This window comes from Sarcophilus harrisii, chromosome 3 (genome assembly GCF_902635505.1).
Source record: "Sarcophilus harrisii chromosome 3, mSarHar1.11, whole genome shotgun sequence".
In the NCBI taxonomy this organism is placed as follows: domain Eukaryota; kingdom Metazoa; phylum Chordata; class Mammalia; order Dasyuromorphia; family Dasyuridae; genus Sarcophilus; species Sarcophilus harrisii.
In genome coordinates this window covers 337,740,219-337,762,243 of record NC_045428.1, presented here as the reverse complement: position 1 = coordinate 337,762,243, position 22,025 = coordinate 337,740,219, and the positions used below count along the sequence as shown (strand labels likewise).

Sequence of the window (22,025 nt, the reverse complement as noted above, 5' to 3'; positions counted from 1 at the left end):
TACTTGAAAACCATGTCTTCTTTGGTGTTTTCTTCCCCAGCCTAAATAGGTTTGCTTCCTTGAACTACATTTTATTTGACATCGTTTCTAAAATCACCACTATGCTAGCTTCCTATGTCTAGATACCTCTTTAGTGTCAACATTTCTATTAAAAAGTGAGTCTTTATATTAAACACACATACAGGCACATATGTGTGTGGATGCATATATATATATATATATATATATATATATAATAGGTAAATCTTATAATGTCATGGTATAAATTAAAATAATGCTTATGTCCCATTGTATAAAAAATAAAGTTTATATATTATATAATATATTGCATGTATATATGTTTATAGTAAGCCTAGTCATGATCCTGTTTTTTCATGAATGACTATAGGAAAGATTTATTATTCTTATTTTAATTTCTTATCTTCCCCTCCCCCCCATTCAAGTTTTTGGTACCAAGTATTAATAATCTTTGGGCAAAATGCCTGAAATTCCACCCTTACATCATCCATATCCAATAATCTTTTTGTGTACAGAGTGTATATAAATCATTATTTCAAAAAAGGACAAATAGTGTTTTAAATTTAGAAATGTACCCCACCCTTCCCTTCCCACATTGGATTCTTTTTACCAGCAATATCCTGTTTCAGATCTGCTTGATTCCAAGTGTCCAGACTTTATGATTAAAAGATCATAATAGAATTCACCATTGTAAGTGAATCAGATCATTCTTTAGGCTGGTGCAAGTTTATATTAATCTATTTGAGAAATAATTTAGCCCTCTGAAGAACGAAAGAGATGAGTTCTACATCATTATTGAAAATTAGAAGTTAATTTCATTTAATATGCTAATTTAATATTTAATATGCTAAGGCCAATGGATACAGTTAGAGCAGGAGGGGTAAACAATAGTGACTAGGGGAAAAAAAACTAATAATGCTAGAAAGAGGAAAAACATTAAGACCTTGAGATAAAATTTACTTACTAGGGACAAGCATCCTTGCTGGCATAATAACATAAAGATGTTGATTTAATATAAAATATTGTAGATCATTTAATTAGTAAAAAAAAAAAACAACAACAACCTAGAGGTTCATTTCTATTATCTTCATGATAACTTAAAAAGTAGCTTACATGTTTATTTTTGTTACTCAGTAGAAAGCTATTATAAAGGCAGAATATTTATTTTAGAAAGAATTAAAATGCAACTATTATCTTACTCTATATAATTTGAAGAAAAATGGTTATAGGTAAACTTCATATATGTATCCCTATATATGTATCATATAAGTGATCATTTTATCATAAATATATCATAAATTATTATTCTTGTCAAACGGAAACTAGAGTGAATTAAATAGCAGGCGCTATTATCATAATGCCCTATGTATTAATTCTGTGAAGTCTTGTGTTTATATTCTCAGAGATTAAAAGAAGAAGTTCAATCAGGGTGATACTCCAAGGAGGAAAGTGATTAGGTGAAGAGGGAATGGAATGATCTTCTTAAAGTTAGGTTACTATTTATAATAATGGATTCTGGAAAACAATAAGTAATATTTTTTGGGGGGGGGGAGGGGAGGAGGGAGGAACTGTGGTCCAAAAAGCCTGCAGCTAGGCTCATTGCCTATAATGTATCTCTGGTGAAACTGCTCAAGTCATTCAGATATATTACAAGGAAGTATGTTAATACAATTCTGAAATGTTTGTGTGTGTGTGTGTGTGTGTGTGCGCGTGTGTGTATGTGTATGTGTATGTGTAGATAGATGATAAATAGATAGATAAACAAACCAAAAAAAGTTCAAAGGTTCACAGTGTCTGGAAGCTTTCCTCAGTCTCATCTGAACAACCCTAAGTATAAAGTCTAAATACATTCTTATACAAACTTTCTCATGGGATTTCAAAGCCTTAGTTCCTTCTTCTGAGATAGAAACTGGAAGCATCACTTCTGTTTCTGTTTAGAAACAGGAAGTGATATTTTGATACTTGAGAAATTATCATCCTGATTGGACTTTTGGTGGTGAGTTGGGGCAGTTTCTTAAGTCATCCTCTTTGTCTATATGAACTATGCTCATTTCTCATAGTTTCCAATGTCTTCTTTTTGGAAAGGAAGGAGCATTCCAGGTCATGTCTGCTTTTCACAATGCTTTGTCAGAAGCTAAGAATTTTCCCAAAGAAGCAGACCCATAGGCTTGACAAAATTATCCATTGATGTATTGTAGAAACACATGCTGGTCCTCTTTGAGGTCAATTTCAAAGGCTAGTGATTTATCTCAACACACATATTTCCATTAGTCATCATTTTGGTCCATTAATTTTAAAATCAAGTCATTTTTAGTCTATTTATAGAGTGCTATCACCTCTTGGGCAGTTCTTAAGAGTTCCATAAGATTCCTATTTAGTTTAAGCAATGGACTCTTCTTAGTCCTAAACTCTCTCAATCTTCAAAGAATGTCCTCTTATTTAAATATTCTGGAATTTGGTTAATTTTTTCTAGGTTTTTTGTGACTTTAAAGATATCAATGATCCCTTCATTTTAGTTTTTCTAGACCAAGAATACTCAACCTTTGTATTCCATGCTCCCCTTTGGCAATCTAGTGATGCCTTTAGATTCCTTGTAAGATTCTGCATGCATGGAATAAAATAAATAAAACTATAAATGAAGCTAATCATATTGAGATGAAGTTATAATAATATTTAATAATTTCATATACTTCACATTATGTTTTAGATAAACTGTTCAAATATCTCAATAATTAACTCAAATGATACCATCCTTCCCAGATTCCATTCATCAATTTGCTTGACAGTATAAATCTTCTTCACTTTATGTATTTTTGGGAGGTGAACACAACTGCTAATGGAAGCACTATGATTTCATTTTATAGTATAAGATTTTTCTGTTACTGGTTAACATAATATTTTCTGTTTTATTTCTATTATTCCATTATTTTATTAGTCTTTTTATCTATAGAAATATATTGGGCTTAATTTTTCAAGAAATTGTTTACAATTATCCCCATTTCTTTCTCAAAAGTTCTAAAGAATTCCAAGTCCATCATATTTAGGTGGAATTTGTACTATTTTTTACTAAGTATGTTTTGGGGACATAATCCATATTAAGAATGATCTACCCCTTTTCTGTCTGGAAAGAATTTTCTAAAATTTGTCAATAATTTTGACTTTTCACTGTTCCTAAATAATATGATGTCATCTGACAATATCAAATTTACCAGTTAAAACTATATAGATATATCAGCTGTTATTATTCTTATTATGTGAAGTAGCATTTCAATAACCATATTAGAATATTTGATTCTGCCTTTAAATAGAGGCATTGGTTAGTAAAGAGGATAACTCCAATGTGCTATTTTGATTTGAGGTGATTTGATTATTTTTTTTCTTGAAAAAAAAATCTAACTTCCAACCCATGCTGATTCTTGAAACTAAACCTACATATGTGTATGTATATATATATGTGTGTGTATATCCATAATGGAATTTCTCATATACGTTCCTTTTTAGGTGATATTATGTATCCTATATTAAAGGCTTGGGTTTAATTGTTCAGTTATCCAAAAAAAGAAGGGAGGAGATATTATATGAAGATAGACTATAAACTATATATTTAATAAAAATGAAATCTATTTAAATTATGGGGAAAGGATTGCTTTTTGATTCCATGACACATGGAGTATACAAAATAGATGGTCAACTCTGTAGTTTTCACCTGATGCTTATTTAGAATAAATCAAATCACTATAATTCCGGTATACTCAAATTAGAAAAGCTTTGGAAAAATTATTCATCAGGAGTATTGATTTTTTAATGATCAGAAAATAATTTTGGTTGTATTTAATGTTGCCTATAAAAAAGGTAATTTCAGTTTAATTTTAAAAAATTAATTAGCAGAATATCTCTCATTCTTTGTTAAGAATAGAATATTTATGATTTAATTAACCATATATTATATGCTATCAGAACCTGAACTCATTATAATTCAATAGGTAAATATAACTAGAAGTTGTAAAGTGTTATTCAAGATTTTAATTAATAGTTTTTAAATCTATACATTTCATATATCATTACAATTTAGGAGGTTGTATGGTCTAGCCTAAGGTTTTCTAAACTTTGCTGTTTTTCAAATCCTGTATTCCTGTAACATCTGATGGAATGTTGAGGTAAAATTTGATGTTCAGGTGGCAGATATATTTTGTATGACCACAAATTCTTTAAAGGTAGCACTGCTTATACCTGAAAAAACCTGAGATTTAAATGAAGTAGGTAACTTTTGCAAAAAGATTCAGTTAGATAAGATTTTTCAGTTACACAAGTGAGTCCTTGTCATTTTAGACATCATTAGATCTTGACCTTTCTGTCTTTTTCTGTCTCTAATTGTGTCTCTGTACCTTTATCTGTATCTCTGTCTTTCTTGTCCTGTCTCTCAAACTCAATCAGTTCAATCAACAGATATTTACTGATTGTCACTTCTTGTTGAGAAACTACTAGGAACTGACAAAGTATAAGACACAGAGATAGCGTCTCTTTTCTAATACATAGTTATGATTTAATCAAAAACACATGCCATATACTATACAGAAATTACTATAAGAAAAAGTATAATGGGAAAGCATTATGAGAAAGATTTTAAAAAATAATGTGAAGGAATTTTCCTGTTCGTAAAATGAACGTACTGTACTGGGTATAACAGCAGCAACAACAGTAATATTAACGAAGTACTTAACATATATTAACTAATTTGATCTTTAGAACAATGATGTGGGGTAAGTGCTTTCATTTTCTTTTTACACATAAAGAAATTGAGGCATAAAGAAGTTGAGTGACTTGCCCAGAGTTACACAGCTCCTAATTACCTAAAACAAAATTCGAAGACAAGACTTGATTTCAATACCTACATTCTTCATTGTGACACTTAGCTACCAAAGAAAATATGCCTTATTTTCTCCTCTTAGTTTCATATGTATTCAAATTAAAATACCATCTCCTTAGGGTAGGAAATTAGGAGGACAAATTCAAAGGATTTAGTCTGCTAAAAAAAAATTAAAGAACATTAGAGGCAATGAACTACATTTTTATTCATTAAGTCAATACTGCCAAGTAAGTGACATAGCTAAGACTGTGTGCCTTCATAATTCATTTTCTAGCCCCATTATACTAGCTTATGCTGCATTGCAGGTGCCCAATAAATAATAATTTTATGAATGAATAAAATGCTATGATAAAATAATTAACTGCTACATTTTCACTGCTCAGATGTAAAAAATATTTCATTTTAGAAAATGCATTGGCATCTCACTTTAATTCTACAGAGCAGAAATCAGTAAAAGATGGGACTGTTTGATATGATAGCCAAAGGGTTTAATTACTGAAGTACCACATAGATATCACAATAAGATAGTCTCCTTTAGAATATATTCTCTTGAGGACAGTTTAATGATGAGATAACAGTATACTAGGAAATGATATGAATTGAATCTGAAATGTATTCTCAAAGCATATTGATCATGTAATATTTCCCTATAGTATGATAAGTATTTAGGTTGCATAATATAGAATATTATGGGCAAAGTATTGTTCCTGTCCCCTGGGGATTAAGAGTCAAACCTGATAGATTAAATAAACCAAGAATCAAGGAAAGGGGACATATATTATGAATTGAAATGAGCCACGGAAACCTTGAATTAAAAATCTTTTATAGCTGTAAAGAAATCCAGATCATTTTCCAGAGTGCTTCAGGAAAATTTTCTTGGAAGAAGTAAATTTTGACATCTTTTGGTACAAAAGTTAGAGATAAACGAATAGTAGTCATGTTTAAGATATTAAGATGATATCATTTACACTAACAAAGCTTTTTAGCAAATAAAAACAGCCTTTTCTTCATATCAATGTCTGTAACATTCCAGACTGGCTTATTAGGCACATTCTTGTTCTTTTCACTTACACTTTCCCTATATTCACCACCTATTAAACAAGCACTACATTCATGTTCTCACCTTTAATCATGTCTTTAATGACCTATAATTTAGTTTCATCTTGCTTTTCACTATCATATTCTCACTGCAAAGTTATAGTTTTTTCTTGCTGACTCTGTTTCCTTAGTAACTCGGCAAGGATCCTAGAGATTTAAATTGTCTCTAATGTCAGATTTAAGAAAAAAAAATGGTCTTTTTCTGTACTTACATTTCTACTGATCTTGTGGCAGATGAAGTCCCAGGATAAACTTACCTTTTCCTCTGCTATCATTTACTTTATCTATTGATAAATTCTATACAGATAGCCTCCTTGACTTCCTCTTTTGTGCTTACCCCCCAAATGACTTTTCTTTCAAGCTCCTTTTTGGCATTTAAAGCTTCAACTTACCTTAGTACCCATTATATTTTACATATACTCCTATATGTGTATTCCTCCCTCTCTACCCTGCAAGTCTTTGAATTAATACTTTTTCCTTACCTCTTCCTTTCAGAATATCTATTTTGCACATACCTATATACATACATACATATATATTTTCATGTCTGACCAGATTATAAGCTCCCTGAAGTCATGGACTATTTTCACTTTTGTCTTCATTGTCTCAGTGCTTCAAAGAGTTCCTGATCTATCTGCAGCTCTTAATAAATTTTTACTGATTAATCGATGTACTTCTACCAATAAAAAGACCATTTACCCATGAAAGGGTTTCTCCAAACTTGAAAAGCAATAGTGTTAAAGGGTAAATTGGATAATATAATGGGTTTCTTCTCTTTGGTTATGGTTTACTATTTTCTTTAATGTTCTTATATTATATAATCTGTTCTAACAGAAGTAAATATGAATATATAAAGCTTTGGTGTAATGACAATGTTAGTAAAATTAGCACCAACACTATTTGGAAGGATCAAATATCTATTTTTTACAGCTGTTTAAATTTCTAAAAAAAAAAAATACCTTTTATATCACTACCCAAGTTTGCTTACTCTGTTCCCTTTATCCTCAAATATTTTATAGCCATTATTAGTGACATTTTTTTTAAAGGCAGCCAAGTGACAACATAGATAGAATACCACTCTTACAGACAGGAAAACTCATCTTCCTGAGTTCAAATCCAACATCAGACACTATCTGTGTGATTCTGGGTATGACACTGAACTCTTGTTGCTTCAATTTTTTTATCTGTATAATAAACTGGAGAAGGAAATGGGACACCACTCCAGTATCTTTTCCCAGAAAGCCCCACATTGGCAACATGAAGAGTCCAATATGGCTGAACAACAATGACAACTGGTGAATCTCAAAATATAAACTAAAATGATATGATTAAAAACTTAGGAAGGATTAGTTTCACTGATTAAATAGATTAGAAGTAACACTAGCATTTTATGTAGTGCTTTTTTACTTCTAAAAATAGTATCAATTTATATTTTGATGGTGTGAAGGACTGACTTAGATCTGAGATTTTCTCAGAGTAGATAGATCATTCCTAGTGTGGAATGATCCCCCCTTTACTGATATAAATTAGCAATTCAGTTTTAATGTTTATAGGACACTGAGAGGGTAAGGCTTGTTCACACAACTAATTGTAGTTAGTATCTGATAGAGGCAGGCCTTATATTTAGGTCTTTAACTTATGATTTTCTCACTCTAAAGTTAGTTATTTGCTCTGCCATATTGATTATCAGGTATACATATACAAGAGGAGATACCTCTCAGGATGGACATTATAGGCATTATATATCTCACTATGACCACATTATATTATATTAACCACATTTATCCTTAGTCTAGTATTACTGTCCTCTTCTTTACAGAAGGGAAAACTGAATCTCTGAGATGTTAATGTAAATTGTTTATGCTCATATAGTTACCAATATTATTCTGAAAAGCACTCTGTATCCTTACATGACCCTCTTTGTTTTTTTAAAAAAAGCTATTTATTTTTTGAAACATAGGGACAGATAATTTTTCAACATTGACCCTTGCATAACCTTGTGTTTCAGATGTCCCCCTCCTTCCTCCCCACTCCTGCCTTAGATGGCAAGCAATCCAATATATGTTATGCATGTTAAAACATAGTTAAATCCAATATGTGTAAACATATTTATACAATGCTCTTATTGCACAAGAAAAGTCAAATCAAAAAAGAAAGAAAATGAGTAAGAAAACAAAATGCAAGTGAACCACATAAAAAAAAGTAAGAAGGTTATCTTGTGATCTACATTTAGTTCCCACAGTCTTCTCTCTGGGTGTAAATGGCTCTCTTCATCACAAGATCATTGGAACTGGCATCAATCATCTCACTGTTGGAAAGAGTCAGGTTCATCAGAATTGATCATCATATAATATTGATGTTGCCATGTACAATGATGTCCTGGTTCTACTCACTTCACATCAATTTATGTAAATATCTCCAGGCTTCTCTAAAATTGTTCTCCTGATAGTTTCTTATAGAAAAATAATATTTCATAACATTCATGTACCATAACTTATTCAGCCATTCTCCAACTGATGGGCATCCACTCACTACGAAAAGGGCTGCCATAAACATTTTTGAACGTGTGGGTGCATGACCCTCTTTCTGCCAGATTGTCTATCTAGAAGTAATCTCATCAAAATTCTAAAGCATGCCTTTTTAGAAAGAAGTTTCAATGGATACTTTCTCTGTAAGGGGGAGGGGGCAAAGTAAAAAACAAAGTGGTCAGAGAATTTATTTTTTTAACCAGGCTTCTTTTATCTTTCTCTGATATTAATCAAAGAAACAAAAATCTGACAATGAGTAATATAACTGTTTTGTGCTTAGTTATGTTTTGGGAAATGAACAATTAGTCCCTGCTTTGTCCTCTCCTATCCACTATGATAGGCATATGCATTTTTATTCACCACATCTCAATGCTATCTTCCTGTTGTCATTAGCTATTGAGTGCATGACACTGTTTTAAGCATCACTGACTTATAAAATAAGGAAAAGAAACAGTTCCTGCCTAGATATGTGAGAGCTTAATGTGGCTTGCATACATTCTTCACATATAAAGCAAAAGAGTCATTTCAACACTATTTTAAAATTCTATTTAGTCTTCATGGTGTAATGAATTTTTGCAGAACTCATATACCTCTAAGAATGAATTGGTTGAATATCTAAGAATATTTCCCCCTTCAGCTTCCAACAACTGGTATTTTATCGAATAAACTATTTCACTAGCATAGATTATTATTCACAATACTTGAATATTATTTTTTTTGCCATTTTAAAAGAAACATACACAAAATAGTCCAAGATTCCATTGGTTTTATTCTTCCCAATTCTATGATGTTTTAAAAAGGATCATTATACTTGTTGATTATACTTTTAAATTTTCAGTCAGTTCTTTGAAGATATGACTTTTTTTTATATAAATGCAGCAAGTTATAGTAAGAGTTGATTAGAGCACATTACTCCAAAAATAGAAAATTTTATCTTCAACTAAAAAAAATATGTTTGAGAAGGGAAAATTAGTTGTAAATGTGCTTGTATTGCTTGCTAACTGAATTTAAAATAAATTAAATAAGCTAACATTACATTCTACCATGCAAAAGGTATACTCTGAAGGACTCGGACATCAATAGTAGGCAAGTATTCTTTTCTCACCTACAAGTTAATTCCATGTTCCCTAAAAGATGCCAACAGTTGGCAAGTATCCAAACATCTTCTCCAATCACATGCCCAATTTTCCTGTTGTAAGCATTATTCCCAAACCCACATTGGTGCTTACTCGAGTGCTATAAAACTAAAGTCCTTTCAACCCCTACCTGCCAAGGATAGGACTTCAAAGGATTGCTGAAGCTTACGGGATAGACATACTGATAATCAGATTAAGGGAACCATTTCTTTCCTTCATTAGCAGAGATCTGTTTAACCAAGGTTGAAGGTTCGGGGTCTGGTGGGGAGGATGTATTTATTTTTTCTACTAGAAATAGAGAAAGGAAAACTCTACTTCCTTTCCCAATTCCTGTCTTACCCCTTCGGTTCCTCATTCACAGCAGACAATAGAATCCCATACATACCCTTTCCCTGAGCTCCCCTCCTCTCTCCCCCATCTCCCTCCTCTTCCTCCTCGACACTGTCTCACACTGGTTTTCCTAACTCTGCTGCAGGCACAGATTTGTCAGAACCATTCAGTTGAGACTGATTATGATTGCAGCAGATGGGCTGGATTTGACAGCCCCGATCCTAAGCAGTTTCTTGGGGGGTGAAGGGGAGGGTTAGGGACTGGAGGGGAGGGGAAGGGGATAGGGGGCGGGAATTAATGGGCCAGAGTCACAGAGCAAGATCGCACACAGAGCATCCCCAGCCGGGCGCTCTCTTGATCTGCTCTTTAAACTCCCCTCCCCAAGGAAAGTGGCACCTCAAAGCCGAGTGGCCCTCCCCAAACACATGCTAAACGTCCCACAGCCTGAGAGGGAGAGGAGAAGAGGGTGGGGGAGAGGGAAAAAAGAGCCAGTGAAGCACAACAAAGCGGAAGAGGCGAGAGGGAGCGAGAGAGTGAGGTTTCCCTGTCTGCGGTGGCGGCGGAGAGAGCGAGGGGGGTTAGGGCCGGGCCAGGCTGGGCAGCTGCTGCCAGGGCTCGCTTAGGCTGCTGCAGCCGCCTCTGCCTCTGCCGCCGCCGTTGGCAGCGGCCGTGCGCTCTGGACATGGGAAGTTTGGCAACTCCCGGCTCTCTGGCCAGCACCTCGCCTCCCGAGACTTTGTAGGATTACGGTGTCTGCCCCTGCCTGGGAAGCTCCCCCACTCCACTCCCGGCTTCAAAATGTTTCAGCACAGGCGAGGTAAGGAGCTAGATCCCTGTCCTTCTACCTCCCTCCATTCTACCTAAGAATCTCTCCCCATTTCTGTCTGCCCCCCAACCCTCCATCTTCCTTCCTTCTCTTCCTTCTGGCCTATGGCTTCCCTCTTCTTTCCACTGGCTCTCCTCCTCGCCTGCCCCCGTGTCCTCTCTTGCCCCCATCCCTTGATCCCTTTCGCTCCCACTTTTCTTTGCACAGTCCCCTCCCCTCCCTCTTTTCTCTCCTCCCCTCTCCCTCCCTCTCTCTCATCTCTCCTCCTTCCCTAGCTAAGAGTGTCCAGATCTTCTCATCTCCACTCCATCTACTGGTGCCAGACTCCTTTCCCCTCTTACCACACAAGGGGGAGATGACTTGAGATCCCCATTTTTTGCCTTCGGGATTTTGAGGGTTGTGATGGGTGTGTATGTGTGTGTGTGCGCGCGCGCGCGTGTGCGTGTGTGTGTGTGTGTGTGTGTGTGTGTGTTTCTCCCACAACTCCTCTCCAGGGATTTGTTTTCTTCTCTGCCCTAGCAGCAGTTTCGCTTTCCCCGTCCTCCACCTGTGGGTCTTTGCTTTGACTTAGGAAACCTACTAAAAATCTGGAAATCCAAATGGAAACAAACACACACACGTGTTTGCGTGTGTATATGTGGGGGGAGGGGTTCGCGAGCGCGCGTGCGCGCGTATATGCGCGTGTACTCACACATCAGCCTTCACTCACGGGGCACATCACACATAACAGAAAGGGGGCGGGGAAGAGAGTCAGATCCTCAACCTGGCAGGGAGCGAAGGAACTGCACAGGTGACTCTCGTGCCACCAAGCAAAGAAGCGGGCTGCTCCTTTCCCTTGGCATTGCCCTTGCTTTATGAGGATTTTAGATTATGGGGAGATGGAGAGTAGGAACACTTGACTGATTGTTTTTGGAGGCGGATCTAGAGAGAGCTACGGAGTAAAAGGATTTGAAAACTCACTGTCCAGATGCTGAAGGGCCTGCTGCATCTAATCTTTTCATCTCACCTTGTGGAAGGCTCCTTCCTCTTAATACTAACCTACTGCACCCTTACTTTCCCACTGACTTGTCACTTTCTAGATTTTACTTTCTGCCTCCCTCCCAAACCCAGGCCTTTTTCCTCCTACTCCCCTTCCCACTCGATTAAGAGTGTGTGCCCTGTTGCTACAGGCAACTGTATGTAGCGAATTGCTCTGCACCCCTAAGCAGCTTAATGCTGATTGATGGCCCCGAAATATGATTTTTTTTTTTTTTGAGAGAGCGAGAGAGAGAGGAAGAGAGGGAGAGGGAATCAGGAGCAGCCCGTGGTCTGTCCTCCCTGCAAGATACCTCCTTGGCAGTCCACTAGCCTTCCCACTTCTTGCCCCTCAGTTTTATTTCTCCTTTTTTATGCAGAGAAGGGACCGACTAGAAAATTCTAATCTCTCAGATTGAACCGAGTGCTTTCACTTGTTATCTGACTGGGTTCTCTCTCAATGACAGTCTACAGCCCCTGAGTTTCTTTCCTATTCTCGTTCATAACTGCTTCATTGAATCAGAAAATGTGGCTTTTCCTTATTCCCCTCCCCACTTCTTTCCCTGCACCCTCCCCATTCTTTCTCTTTCCCTTGTAATTTGACTTCTGTTTTTCTGATTGCCTAGTTACTTAAGTAGATATATACCCTGTAATGACCCTGAAAGATTTTTCAACCATTCTGGAAACTATTTTCCAGAAATAAAGTCATAGCAGAAAATACTATTTTTTGTCTTTTGCTTCTCTACCCCCCTCCAGTTACTTTACTCTAGGAGGTAACCTTTTTCTCTTTGTTTCTCCATAGTCCCAAAAGGCATACAGTTCCTATAGAAAGATGCTTGGTGAAAATGCTAAGTATCCTGATGGTTTTTTTTTCCTCCCTTAATTTTTGTGTGTGCCCTTCTTGCTACCTTATCTGTCTTTTGAAGTGGGATTCATGTCTGATCTATAATGATAAAACCACCCTTTGCCCCCAATCCACAGCATTTTAGAAACCATTGCTGTTGCTTTTGGAAAATCTTGAGTACTGACTTTTTAGAACTGGAAGGAAGAAGTAATGTGAATCTTGTTCTCCCCCTCCTCCAACTTCTATCCTGTCAATCAGTCATGTAAATTAACCTGTCAAGTTCTTTCTGCTTTGGGAAAGAACTTGGAAAATCATGTTGGTAAACTTTTAACCTCCCCCACCCCCAGTGTAGCATATAAATCAACCAGCTTATCTCTTGTTTTCTCATATTCATATATGTATGTATATATATATTGTGTGTGTGTGTGTGTATGAATCCAGAAAATACAGATTATTTTATTGTCATTTCTACTTAACCAAAAGAAAATGGGAGGGAGTTGAGATTTTTGAGTTACCACAATGGCATTAAAACAGAGAATATGATTTTCTGTAGCAGGTTATGAGACAGTTTGAGGGCTGCAGATGGGAATAAATTACTCAACAAGTATATAAAAAGCATATTATCAGGAAAGCATCATGGCAGAGCTGATATCTATAGAAGACCAAGGGTGATCCAGAAGGTTTTCCCATATTTATAAATTGCTGCAGCAGATTAAGATCCCCTGACCCACTTTACAGTACAGAAACCTGGGCTGTTGGATCCCTCAATGGCACTAATATGGAATAAAACATGATATTGAAAATGCTATGAGTTTTGGCAAATGAAACAAAATATTTATGGGTTTGGTCAAAAGACCTTGTGGAATTTGCAAAGCAGTATATGGAAAAGGTAACAATTTTCAAACTTCATAGCTTAACATGAGAGAATACATTGTCTATGAGATATAATGAAGAAAGACATGGTGAGGGCAATTTTTCTCCAGTATATCAAAATAGGACATCTCTATTAGTTTATAAAGGCAGGATCTTATAAAAGGGTAGATGCTTGCTCTTTAGAAAAAGAATCTTCAGAAGACCTTCCCAGAGTTTTACTTATCTTGTATCCTGTTCTTCTTCAGTATGCATCTATTTCAGATACTTCCTTCACTCCCACAGCTATGAATATCACTCTTGGCTTTCCTTTCCAAATGGCTTGCAGAATACCAATTGATGATTAATAATTTTAGTTCACAAATGAGGGTTGGAAAGTGAGGGAGGGTCGAATGCTAATACCCTTGCTATCATTTTGAAAAATTTACTAAAGGAGTTTTAAAGAAAAGTAGCATTTCAGAGGAATGTGATTTATATCATGAGAGATGGCTATATACATGGTTAGATTATAGATAAGCTATAAAAAGTAAACATAGAGGCATGATTTGTTACTGTGGGAGACTATCGAGCTATAGCAGGACCTTTCCACTGCTTCATACTATTAGGCAACATGGGGAATATTGGTGCTATAGTTTTTCCTTGTTTTCTTTTTTGCTTGGCAGAAGTTTACTTGTCATTGAACTTTGCTTGGAGACGTCTTATTTGTTAACCAGTTTGTTTTCATTTATTGCAAGGCTTAAGTGAGGAGTAGTGTCAAGTCAATGAAAATATATTTGAGCTGTCAGAGATAAAGTGGGGTTTTCAGATGTGGTCAGAGGATTGTGAAGGAGTTTCTCCAACAATCTTCCTTCCTAGAGGCAGCTAGGTCACCTAGTAAAATAGATCATTGGACTTGGATTCAGGAAAACCTGAGTTCAAATTCAGTCTCAGATTCATACTAGCTGTGTGATTCTGGGCACTCATTCAACTTCTGTTTTTCTCAGTTTCCTCAATTATAAATGGGAACGATAATAGCACGCACTTCACAAAGTTTTTGTAAGGATCAAATGAGATAATTGTAAAATGCTTAGCATTGTTCTTGGCATATACAAAGGGGTATATACCTTTATCTATTATTAGTAATTCTTTTTCTTCTTCTTCCTCCTTCTACTCCTTTTCTTCCTCCTCTTCCCCTTTCTCTTCATCCTATAGGGCAATAATTTGCCGAAGGGAAGATTTCTTGGCAAACTACACAGAAATGATAATGATTAGGCTGTTGTGAAGATCCATATGCTAGAACCAAAAGTATGCCTTGACTTCTAGGATGTCTTACTCTAGATTCTACCATATGGAAAACGTGTCCTATGCTTTCAACATTTTTTCTGCTATGAAATTTACTTTTTTGTGGTTCCATTCCATGAAGACTTTGATCTCCTTTCAGTAATAGTAGGAAGCAGTGGTTTAAGCAGGTGCAATTATCTAGAAAGATTTTATCTGACCAGATAAGATGATAAATTATGTTTGAGATTTAAAACATTGTAAGTTAGAAAAAATGCCTGTGCATGGAACAGTAAGAGGAGAGTATTGAGGACCTGAGGCTCATAATTTTCAGTTTATAGCACAAAGACCTAATGATAAGATCGTGATCCTTAGGAAAAGAGAGACTTTCTGGATATCATGGTGTCCCTGAAAGTTATATCAATACAAATTACTTCTGTTAATTACAATAAAGACTCAATCCTGGGGAGCAGATGATGAAACACAACTTCCAACTCTTGAAAGAGAAGTGGAGGAAGATAAGTATAGAATGTCACATATACTATCAAATTTGGTGATTATGTCTCCTGGTTTCCGATAACTTTTTCTGTTAGAAGGGAGGATAAAATTGGAGAAGATATATCAAAAAATGGGTTATATAAAAACAAAAAAAACATCAAGAAAACCTATTTTAAAAAATCCTATCTGGAAATGAGAAGGAAAAGCTCAGTCATATATTGAAACCTTGACTCCCCCTGACTGAGATTTCCCAGTTTTCTTTTTTCATGCCTGTAAAACAAGCTTCCCATCTTTTTTATTTTCCTTTCTCTTGTCCTTCACATTCAGAAAAATCAAGAGATAAAACAAACAAACCAAAAAACCCCTTATAAATGAAGAATTGCAAGATTAAAATAATGACACAATTATATTTAAGGGAGAATTCAATATTACCTTCATCAGAAATAACACATGTTGAGATTAATCTTCCATATGTATGAAAAATCATGACCTATTTTAAGGACTAGACCATTCTCTAACAATGCAAAGGATAGAATGAGATTCCAGAGAGATAGAATAGGATTGCCCTCTTTTAGAGATTCTTCATTAGGACAGCTAGACCTAAGTCATCACCAGTGAACTATTTCCTTAATCACTGATGGTTGAATTCAATTCAGTTAAGTAAGTTTTTATCAAATGCCTGCTATGTAGAATGTGTGTTGCTAGATGGTTGGAGATAAAAATTTTTTTTAAATTGTCCCTTTTCTTGAAGGACTTAAAGTACTGTGAAAAAGAAAAGCTAGATAGAAGTACATAAATACAAAGTAACTTGCCTTTGTATTTTCATTGCTCAGAACAGTCCCTTATGTATATTTGATACTTAATAAGAGCTTTCTGGATGAATTGAGTTTCCCTATAGCATCATGAAAGGCTTCCTGTAGGTAACAGTACTTGAACTAAGCATGAAGTTAAACAAAGCATCCTAATAGGTATCAGAATAGCCTCTTCTTAGTCACATATGGCAAGAGTCATCATGAAAAAGGAAAAAGGGCTAAGGAAAGGTCATTAGATTTATTAGTAAAGAGATATTTGGTAACAATGGATAAATCAGTTTTGGTAGAGAAGTCAAGTAATAAGATCATAAGGGATTGGGAGTGATGGTCAATAAATAAAAGCAGCATGTGAAGAAAATTATTATAGGAATTAGACTATGAAAAGGGTTCCCCAATACTGCTTTTCTCCATAGTTGCTAATGTTTTTGTTTTGCTTACAGATTTTTAGATTGTTATTTTTTTAATCAGCAAAAATGTATCTCTTCTCTCTTCCATCTGACCCCTAATTGAGAACAAAAAATCAAAACCCTTCTTATAAGAATACACAGTCAGATAAAACAATCTTATGCATTAAAATGGATCATTCTCCTTTCTCCCACATCTCTCTATTTTGAATCATTCATCTTTCTTACTAGATAGTGCATAGCCCATGCCATTGTACATCCTTTTGAATATTGGCTGGTCGTTATGTAGGATTCTTGGCCTGGAATCAGGAATATCTGAGTTCAAATTCAATTTCAGACATTTACCAAATCACTTAACCTCTCACTGCCTCAGTTTATTCATCTGTAAAATGGGAATAGTAACAGTACCCCTTTCTAAAGATTGTTGTGAAGATCAAGAGAAATAATAATTATGAAGCACTTATGACAGTGCCTAGCACATAAGTCCTTGATAAATATTGACTGATTCATTTCCTTCTCTTTTATTCTTCTCTTAAGTTCTAGGCATAGTATTGCTAGGTTTTCTCTTCAAATAAGCTTTCCCTCAGAACCTCGATAAGGAGAGGGTTCAGAGACCAAATGTATCATTTACTCAATTTAAGCAATTTACTCTTGTTTAATCAATTATGATTGTTCATTCATGTTTACCTTTTTTATATTTTTCTTGACTCCTGTATTTGTATTTCAAGGCTTATATACAACTCTTTTTTTTCATCAGGAATGCTTAGATGTCTTCTATTTCATTAAAGACCTTTGTTTTTTTTTTTCTTTATAGCATTATATTCAGTTTAACTGGGTAAATTATTCTTGATTATAAGCCTATGTCCTATGCCTTCTGGAATATATAATTTTAGGCTTTCCTTTATAGTAGTAGCTGCAAAATCACATATGAATCTCAAATAATTGAATACTTCTGGATATTTAAAATAATATTTTCCTTTGGAAAAGTTCTGGATTTTTCTTGTAATGAGGCCTCATGTATTTCAATAGCCTAGAAGAGTCCTTCTAGAACCACTGGTATTTTAACCCTTTCACTCCATTTACCAAAAATATTACCCTTCCTCTTATAATACCAGCATATATGGTGTGGGAAGTAGAGAAATTGATATTTGCAATTATCTCTTCCCCAAGGTGAAATGCTCTTCCATTTCCTCTCAAAACTTATCTTCACAATACCTATATCTTGTTTGTACTATATACCAAAAGGTTGGCTTATAATTGATTCTTTGTTTGTCTTTTGGATATAGCAGCATATAGAACCATCTCATGGAGAGGAGTGAATGCCCATAATGATGAAATCACAAATCTTTTGAAGTATTGAAGAAATAACTATTACTATACTTGAGTACTTATGTCTCTTCTTCTACCTTTTGATTTTAATGCTTTTTAGAACCAATTTGCTAACTGGCTGCTCATAAGTATCTTAAAATTTGAATTGAAAATTTATTGTATATCAGATATAGTAGGACACTTCTGTATGATATGATCTCCAAAATATAATCCTTGAATAAAATTAGTTTATAACCAGAAGACTATGCGAAGCAATTATGAGGGAACCAAAATACTGAAGTTAACAGAGCTTCTAGGGGAAACAAAATAACATAACTTCACTTTAAAATGACAATTCCATAAATATTACAAGCCAAACAAAATAGAAATAATGGAAAGACTTGAGTGAGGGGAGTTAGTTAGGGAATTATCAGGTGACTTTCTGGACATGATATTCTGGTTATGGGGGAAGAGATGGGTTGTTGTTTGTTTGCTGTTGCAAGGCAGATTTCTTCATCATCATGAGTCACTATTATCATTGGTTTGTACTTTCTCATTTTTCTGTTAACTTGTTCATTCTGCTTAAGTTTCAGAGAAAATAGGTGGTCAGTGTGCTTAATAATTGTGTAATAAGAGAGTATGGAGAAATATATATATATATATATATATATATATATATATATATATATATATGATTGACACAGAAGTCACAATGTACAGCAATGATTCTCAAGGTGTGATCTGGAGACTCTTGAGGATCTCTAAGAGCCTTTCTAGGTATCCACAATATCAAAACTATTCTCCTAATAATATTGAGATATTTTAATTTCTAGTATAATAAATATCAATGGATATAACCATAAGAACAAAATTTCTTAAGGGTGGCCTTCACTGATTTTAAGGGGTCCTGAGACTAAAAAGAAAGAGAACTACTTTTCTTGATACTGAGAGATAAGTTTAAAGTTATAAGTTTAGATGACAATTGGTAGGAAGTCTTAAAATTCAATATGAGTTTTTTTATATCAGTATGGCAATTGATGGCTAGCACAGACACAATATAATTTTCACATCTCTTTTGGAGAAACAGCATCAGGTTCTGTATACACACATACAGGTGTGTATACACACACACACATATATGAGTCAGCATGGTATACTGGAAAGAACACTATGAAATTATCCATTAATTCAACAAATATTATTAATGATAATAATTGCGATAAACATTGGAAATACAAAAGATAATATGAAAAGCAATCCCTATTTTCAAGAGCTTGCATTCTACTGATGAATGAAACATGTACTTGCATAAGTAAGTACAAAATAATTTCAGCAGGGAGAGATTCATATGGCTTGAACTTTTTCCTAGCATAACTAGGAAAAACTAGTTTCTAAAAACTAATCAAAATCACTTTGATTCTTTGTCTTCATCATTTGCAAAATTGAAATATAACACACACAGCATAGAGTTGTTATGAAAATAAAATAGAACATATAGTGTATTACTTTAAAAAGTAGAAATTACTATAGGCAAGGAAGAAGAAACACATTATTACCTATCATTTTGATAATCATTTCTTGCACATATAACAACCTATAATTCTGAAATGTCTTTGATATCAGAAATATGTCCAGATTTTGCAGTACAGTGGACAGCAGAGTTCATTAAATTAATGTGTGGACTGAATTCTAGCTAGTTAATGAAGATGTGAAGCAAGGTTATCAACTTAATGTTGATCCCTGCTGCATGAGTGTGACTATCAGAGACTTAGCAGCCTGGTATTCTTGCCCTTTTAATAAATCTATCAATGTGAAAAACTTACTATATAAGTCAAGTTGAGTTGATTTTGGTAATAAAATTCCACAATTTTAATAAACTTTACCTCATATTTTTTTGTTAAACAAAGATATATTAATTCTAATTCATTTCATTCTAATACTTGGGGAGTGACAGTTGTCTGAAAATAAATTAGGTTATTCGTGGATAATTCTCCTCAAATTGCTATAAATATAGAATTACTTAAGAATGTATTATCTTTTTTGACAAAAGTATAAGACATGATATTTCTTTTGCATGGCCTTTTGGGATGCATGGGGGAAAGATAGCATGTATAAAAAATAAATATAAATATATAAATACCTAGCCATGTTGTAATTTATAAATGAGGAGGATCCTTTATAGTTATCTTTCTCTATTAGATTAAAGTGTTTTTGAAGGATAGTATGTCTATAGAATAGTAGTCTATAGGTACACTGACCATATCTCTTAGGTTTTTAGCAATAGGCCCATCTCGAATATTTTGTCCCATTTTCTCCCTCTAAATGCATGGAAAATTTAATATTGAAGCTAATAGTCAAATCATTGTGGTTAAAAAATTATGTCATAAAACATTGACACCCACAAATGAGACATACTATACATTACCTGATCTATTATGTAGGTGTGTTTATAATATGTATGCATGTGTCATGGGATATATAGTAGTTTGGGATCATTGTTCATGCTGTTTTTTATTAATAAAGTATTCAACCCTTATTGCATATTTTCATAACAATGCTTGAACAATTTCAGAAATGAAGAAATTATCCTTATTAATAAATAATATATTAATTATGCCAAATTGTATATTAAATAAAATGTTATTAATATTTTTGCTTAAGAAACATATTTACTATATTGATAGAATGAATACTTTTCTGTTTCATCCTCTTATTTCAAGTAATATATTGGATACAACATGATTTCAAAATAGAATATGCAAACAACTCTGGGTATAGAAACTTCTATTAATCTAGATCACAATTCCTTGATGACTTAAGTTTGGTAGATTAGCCTAATATAGAAGTTAAGTGTTTATATCGCTAATAAGTGCCAATGGTAAGATTTGAACACTGTTCTTTCAAATATGCCATTTTGCTCCTGTTTTATTCAAAGGGTCATAGATGTAAGATAATGGAACTAAGGACCATAAAGTTTTTCTAGTCTCCAGCTTCTTAAATTGTGGTTCACTATCTCACATGGGATCTTGTAACTTAATGTGGGAATAGCACTATTATCATTTTTATCAGCAAATATTTGTATGCCTATTTTACATATATAGCCATGATCATGTAGAAATTTCTTGAACTAAAAGGATTTATAAGTGGAAAAAGTTTAAGAAGCTTTGATTCTAGTCTAACTACCTTATTTTGCAGGCAAATAAAATAAGACCCAGAGAATGTAATGGCTTTCCTAAAGTTACACAGATAATAAATGATAAATGTAGTTTTTTGGATCCATATTCTCTAACTAAAAATCCTTTTTATTATATTTTCTAACTACCATATCAACTTAAAGTCCTTGTTAATGATATTTGTTTCCTGTTTATTAAGGAAGGAAAGAAATAAGCATTTATTTAGTGCCCTCTTTGTGTGAGGTACTGTGCTAAGAATTTTACAAATATTATCTTATTTGGTCCTTATAATAATCATGTGGAGTAGGCATTATGGTTTTTTACAATTTACAATAAGATAAACTAAGAGATTAAATGACTTGACCAGTTTGTATCTAAGACCATATTTGGACTCAGGTATTCCTTATTCCAGGCCTAGTGCTGCACTATCTGCCACTGTTACACCTAAAAAATACTAAAATGACTCAATATCTTTCTGCCTACAAATCTGGGTTTGTATGTTAATGAAACTGGAATTTTTATTATTCTTCATGAATTTGATTGCAGTGCTGACTGAGTGGGGCTAGATCAAAGTTTATATTATCAAATACATTGGCACCTTCACAATTTTCCTAAATCAGGAACTTCATCAAGAATGGCAATTGGCATACTGGGGAGATCACTTACATGTTGTTTCCATTAGTATCAAATCTATTCCTTCCCTAGAGGTGTGGAGCTTATAATCCATTATAATAGGACAAGCCAATTTGTATGGGCCAGATTATGTATGTGCACATTCCCTAAGGATCCCACGAGTATTTGTTCTCCAGCATCTCATTTGACATAATCTATATTAACTTATACAGTTTTTCTGTTGTCTATGGACTGAGTCCCATAGGATCATAAAATTGATGGTTCCTCTTTTTGTGAGTCATTTAAGTGGAGTTCTTTTTTGTTCTATTTTATTAGGAAATGTTCTTTTAAAAAAGGTGCCACACACACGCATGTAAAATGAACTCCCAATAAATTACTCAGACTATTACGTCGTCTTTTATAAACAGTT

General features: G+C 34.2%; 1 protein-coding gene across 3 annotated transcripts in view; it reads left to right on the top strand.

The window, feature by feature from the left end:
• NCKAP5 (NCK associated protein 5) overlaps positions 1-22,025 on the top strand; it is a 679,630-nt gene that overhangs the window by 23,572 nt on the left and 634,033 nt on the right. The window contains exon 1 of one of the 3 annotated variants that reach the window (XM_031963673.1): positions 10,271-10,794. The exons of the other annotated variants lie outside the window; for them this stretch is intronic. The gene's annotated coding sequence lies outside the window, so the exon portion shown is untranslated. Of the gene's footprint in view, positions 1-10,270; positions 10,795-22,025 lie in introns of those variants that run through there. 3 annotated transcript variants of the gene reach the window in all.